The sequence below is a fragment of the Ptychodera flava genome, chromosome 10 (assembly GCF_041260155.1).
Source record: "Ptychodera flava strain L36383 chromosome 10, AS_Pfla_20210202, whole genome shotgun sequence".
Taxonomy (NCBI): Eukaryota; Metazoa; Hemichordata; class Enteropneusta; family Ptychoderidae; genus Ptychodera; species Ptychodera flava.
Window position 1 is genome coordinate 34,852,490 of NC_091937.1, and position 6,470 is coordinate 34,858,959.

A 6,470-nucleotide genomic window follows, 5' to 3' on the forward strand; every position below is an offset into this window, starting at 1 on the left:
AATGTCACCCGACACGTCATGCATGCATAAACAGTTTGCCTTGAAAACCTACACAACAACCATACGGTATATACCAGTTATTTGGACGGGCAAAAGGAGGCGTATGAGACTCTTTAATAATAATAATAATAATAATAATAATAATAATAATAGGCCTAATAGCACTTCGCCTATAACCTAAAAATATATCACACGCTTTGTATTAAGTATCACCAGTGCGATCGCATTGCTAATGTGGTCAAAATCTTGTCATCTTGAATTTTTTACGCTTTATTTTAAGTCTTTTTACGAATGTATTTGAAAGAATGATTTTTCTTTGTTCATGATACGGAGTTACATCCCAAAAAGTTCTGAGCCCCGCCCCGAAAAGAACGATCGTAGAACAACAGTGTCATCTAAGCTTAGCACAGGTCACAGTCGCTCGAGAGTTATTCAGCTCTGGGACTAGTCGCCCCATAGACGAGTATACAGAAGCGAGAAATACTCGCTTCTGTATACTCGTCTATGGGGCGACTAGTCCAGAGCTGAATAACTCTCGAGCGACTGTGCACAGGTACGCTCCCGCGAGCAAAACAAAATCCATGTTTATTGGAATGTTTCGATCGTTCGCGCACAAATTCGAATGCTTCCTTGGCTAGTTATCTGAAGACATAAGAGATGTCGTAGCGAGTATGAAGTGTTCAGTCACAGTCCATCCTTAGTCCCTCCATCTTAGGGCTGTGGTCTGGTGCATCTCAAGGTCAGTCTCAATCTAAACCTCGCTAGCTTGTTCGACCCCATTTGCCAAAGTTTTCCCTTTTCGTGATTGGGGTTGAAAAGTTTACTTTCTAGTATCATCTATTTCAGAAGAGGGTCGACATGGCAACGTCAAAAGTGTGTATTCGGTTTCCTAAGATGCAAGACGGTGACGTCATGATGAGCGAGTGTCCTGAAAATATTATAGAAGAAAGATTACTGAAACAACGCTTAGCAACACTGGAAAAACAACAGACGATAGTTGTCCGTCGCATTCAAAGCGAACAACACCTTATGAAGCTTTGTTTCAAAGCACTACGACAAAGTTCAATTGGCGAAAAACACAGTGCTGACATGGGAACGACATTTCACAATTTTACACCGGGTTTCGTGTTCTCAGCGAACGGTGACCGGAAGCCGGAAGCTGTTGCATCACCATGGAAACGGCATCGTTTGAAATCTGCGCCGCCTTCATACAGCCGAATGCCATCAACTTCTATCTATCGAATGACACCGTCATCATCAACTGTCTATCTGAAAGAAAGTATGGATTCAAGTAATATTACCACCTCGTTGACAAAGTTTCCATCTCATAAACCTGAGGGCTGTCCGTATTTTTGCGGAAAACTCTTAAAGGGATATAGTCGTCGGAACTGCGCCTGTGCGAGTTTCTTGTCTACGAACTATGTATTTCGTGCACGATATCAAGATGCACCTCATCATCATAGCTGCAACATTTAAATTATACGATGATAGATTATGACAGACATGTTTTAACTGTCATCAATCACCATTGTGCCTTGGATACATTGTTGCCATGGGTCGTATGGGTCCCATACGACCTTTGAGCGCAGTTCCGACGACTATATCCCTTTAACCAACAGTAGGCCTAACAATATTGGCTGTGAATCTGTAAGCTTAGATGGCAACACAATTTCAACAAACAACCAAATTCAAAGCCTCGATTTTGACGATTGCAAGTTACAAGGAGACTACAAAGATGAAAAACATCGATGGTCAAGACGCACAAAGACACAAGTCAGTTCGAAAACAATTGAGGATGATTCGGAAAACAGTATCCGAGTAGACGAGGCAACGAAAGCTTCGAAAGGGGGTGAAATTATAACTTCAAAATGTTTGGGGCCCGAAGAGAAATTTTCTCATTTTAGCAACGATAATCATGAAACAGCGTGTCAAAATAGCATCGATTCGGAAAAGATGCAAACTGATAAATGTAACACTCCTCACGTTAATCCGAACGCAAGGTTTGCCTTTCAGCCAGGCTCTTCGTATTTTGGAAAATCGCGGGCTACAGGGTGTCATGGAAGGTCGTCAAAAGATTTACGCAAAGCCATACGACGATCGACCAAGCCAAACTGCGTTGCCTGTGAGAGTCGTCTTGAAGAACACGCAAGGGCGTTAAAAAGCAAGACTGCTCGAACGGATTTTGTCGCTGCAAAGCATTGCAAATGTATACATGACAGAACGCAATCAGTACCAGCGATAGTGATGACATCATCAACACAGGGACTCAAAATGACTAATGGTAGTTGTCCTACTTGTAGTTATGCCAACAGTAGCCAGTGTGGTCCAGCAAACGGTACTGATGACTTCAAGGATTTAAACGCCCACTGGGTAAACAGATTTCGCAACTCTGCAACTTTAATACGTATATACAGGGTTAGTACTCTCATGTGGCCAGTGTAGCCTAATTACTTTTTTGTGTTTCGGTGCGAGTAGAATTTTGGAGGTTTTCATAAAAAACGATATTGTGAGGTGGAGTAGGACTTTTACATGTAAAGCCTTTTGTGTCTAAAAACATGTTATCTACAAATTTTGCAAAATGTATTCCGAAAGCCTGCCTGCTTGCAGAATGTCGTCATGCACATTGTAGGCCTATAGTGTAAAACAGTGTAGTGTGTGAATGAGGAGGTGAAACACAATTTCCTGCATTGATTCTTCAACTGGGCACTCATATTACGTGGAAACAAGTAAATACAAAACTTGTACACCTAAATTTTCGTGTATTTGTTTTGAAGCGCTTACACACTATACCTTTCGAAATTTTGTGTGGACGCAAAACAAAGAATATTTAAGGTGGAACGCGCCCAGGGGACAGACTAATCGGACTCTCAAACTGATCTACCACTTGTGGTTGTGGGGGTTCATTTTAAAGCTCTTGGAGAAAGAAAACTTCCACTGGCTTAGTTTTTTGAAAAAATCCTAAATTCAATTCCACAATAGAGTTAACACAGGAATGGCGGTCATTTTGAATTTCAAATACCGCAAAATGTTGGGTTTGCTTTCTTTAGGAGGTTGACAACTATCGTACCAAACAAAAAATCGACGAGTTCTTCAATCGTCAGTTCCAAACTTTGCACGGTGACCCCCAAGTTTTATTGTTGATTTGGTAAGAGAATGGTGGAAAGTTTCATTCAGGAAAGTTCCAGCAAAAGTTTAAGACTTTCACTTTCGAGGCGCATACTATCTTAATTACTCTAACCTCATTTATTGAACACAATGGTTCTGTGAAAAATCTAAAAGATACTAGACTTTCATCTGTATATTAAACACGTAATGTACTGCAAACGTATACACATTTTCTATCGTAGACTGCCTTCTATGTAGTGCATTGGATCTTGAAACATTTCAACATTGTTTTACTCTCTATTGTAAAATCACTAGGAACTTTCCTTCGTTTATTTTTGCTGTTACATTATTAGTTTTATTAACCTCAGCCCATTTACAACTGGATATACGGCATGGGGAGCTATTGGGCTCAATTGGCATGAGTCTTAATATGTATGTCCGTATGGATGTCCATCCAATGACTCTGAGATCTATATTGACAAGCAAATCCCTTGGCTAATCATGAACCTATAATCTGTTTGCTTTCTTTAGGAGCTTGACAACTATCGTACCAAACAAAAAATCGACGAGTTCTTCAATCGACTGGAAAAGGAAAATCGCATATCAAAGTCAAAGATGCCAACCACAATGCTGCAAGCATCATTACAATCTGGTCGTAATTCTGGAATATTTCAGTCACATGACTGTGGTTCTTTGGAGGACATGGATACCAAAACATCAACATCAAAGCCAAACGATATTCATAATTGTCGCTACTTAAGAATTCCGAGTCATCTCTAAACTATGATGTTGAACATCTATGAATTTGATCCCATTTCTTCGTGTAAAATATGTATGGTTGCTTAGAATTTGAGACCAAATAAAGCTAAAATTTCATCCACTGGTCAGATTTCACAGTTCATGTCGATGCTTTTACACATAGACATCTTCCGCTCCACTATGCTTCGTCAAAAAATTAAATCGATAGGCCTACAATCAAATTTTATTCAGAGAGAGTCACATAAGCTTATATGATTTCATAAATGACACAAAATATTGCATTATGATATTTAACCGCGTACGTCGTTTCCTTGAGATGGTGAGATTATTTGATAAAGTAGGGATGGCAAAATCATAAAGCATGGCTGCTATGCGTACAAACAGTTCCCACTTACATGACTTATGGCATGACTCACATGACTTCATTTCACGGTATGAGGTCAGCGCAGGCCTGAGGTTAGACTCTCCACAGTCGCTGTGCCTTGTTTTATGCGCGCCCACGATGGGCCTGCATTCGAAGGCTACGCTGTGCGTATGGGGGCCCGTTCTGGTCAAAATTATGTTTTATTAATTTTAGTATGTTAGAATTAATTTTATGTAGACTGGAATTAATTTACTAGCACCTCGAATTAATATTATGTTTCTTTTTAATTAATTTTTATATGCTTTAATTAATTTTGTGTAGTCATACCGAATTAATTTTATGTGTTCCAATTAATTATTTCTGCTTATCTTTGCTGTAATTAATTTTATGTAGTCTAGAATTAATGTTGCTAACATTTCAAATTATTTATATGTTTTTTATGTGCCGGAATTAATTTTATGTAGTCTAGATTTAATATATTAATTCCTTCAATTGATTAATTGGGTTCAAAATGTTTTCACGTGCTGCAATTAATTTAATGTGTGCTAGAATTAATTTCTACCAGTGTCTTCAATTAATTTTGTGTTCGGTCGAAGTAATTATGTGTTTGAGCGAATTAATTATATGTGTTCGGTCGAATTAATTATATGTGTTCGCTCGAATTAATTATATGTGTTTGCTCGAATTAATTATATGTGTTGCTCGAATTATTTTCGGCCGATCCCACAGTCCTTTGCGCACACACTCTTAAATCAATATGGCGGCTCCCGACCGGAGTGGTATTATTCAGGCGCTCGAACCGTGATCTGTGAAAATGGAAATCAATAAACTGATCACAAAAAACTTTGGTAGTGTCTCCTGTCTGAGGGATCGTGTATGTGATTGCTCATAGAGCGAAGCCCGACCAATTTTGTGTTTACGTCAGACACGAACGTTCACCCTTTCTATCGGGCTTTGCCAATCATCTCGTGTACTGTAGTTTGTGTAGCCCTGCGTACGATGCTGTGTGTTCCGCTACAGCTAATAGCCCCGCACACCACAGCCCTGCAAAGACCCGTACGTAGAGTTGGTGACTTCAAATCCATTTTTGGACTTGACGTAAAAAGCCAAATACTGCCGAAATTCAGCGTTCTTGGCCCAAGTCGTATCCCTGCCTACCTCAGCTACTCGATCGCTTCCAAAAATGCCAGTCTTTTATTCTTTTTTCGTAAATAACCGTCGATGTCGGCAACTCTCTCGCTAGCCCTGCGTACGTACGCAGTGTACGCTGTGTGTTAGGAACGCACACAGGGAATGCACAGCGTACACTGCGTACGTACGCAGGGCTAGCGAGAGAGTTGCCGACATCGACGGTTATTACGAAAAAAGAATAAAAGACTGGCATTTTTGGAAGCGATCGAGTAGCTGAGGTAGGCAGGGATACGACTTGGGCCCAAGAACGCTGAATTTCGGCAGTAATTTGGCTTTTTACGTCAAGTCCAAAATGGATTTGAAGTCACCAACTCTACGTACGGGTCTTTGCAGGGCTGTGGTGTGCGGGGCTATTAGCTGTAGCGGAACACACAGCATCGTACGCAGGGCTACACAAACTACAGTACACGAGATGATTGGCAAAGCCCGATAGAAAGGGTGAACGTTCGTGTCTGACGTAAACACAAAATTGGTCGGGCTTCGCTCTATGAGCAATCACATACACGATCCCTCAGACAGGAGACACTACCAAAGTTTTTGTGATCAGTTTATTGATTTCCATTTTCACAGATCACGGTTCGAGCGCCTGAATAATACCACTCCGGTCGGGAGCCGCCATATTGATTTAAGAGTGTGTGCGCAAAGGACTGTGGGATCGGCCGAAAATAATTCGAGCAAACACATATAATTAATTCGAGCAAACACATATAATTAATTCGAGCGAACACATATAATTAATTCGACCGAACACATATAATTAATTCGCTCAAACACATAATTACTTCGACCGAACACAAAATTAATTCAAGACACTGGTAGAAATTAATTCTAGCACACATTAAATTAATTGCAGCACGTGAAAACATTTTGAACCCAATTAATCAATTGAAGGAATTAATATATTAAATCTAGACTACATAAAATTAATTCCGGCACATAAAAAACATATAAATAATTTGAAATGTTAGCAACATTAATTCTAGACTACATAAAATTAATTACAGCAAAGATAAGCAGAAATAATTAATTGGAACACATAAAATTAATTCGG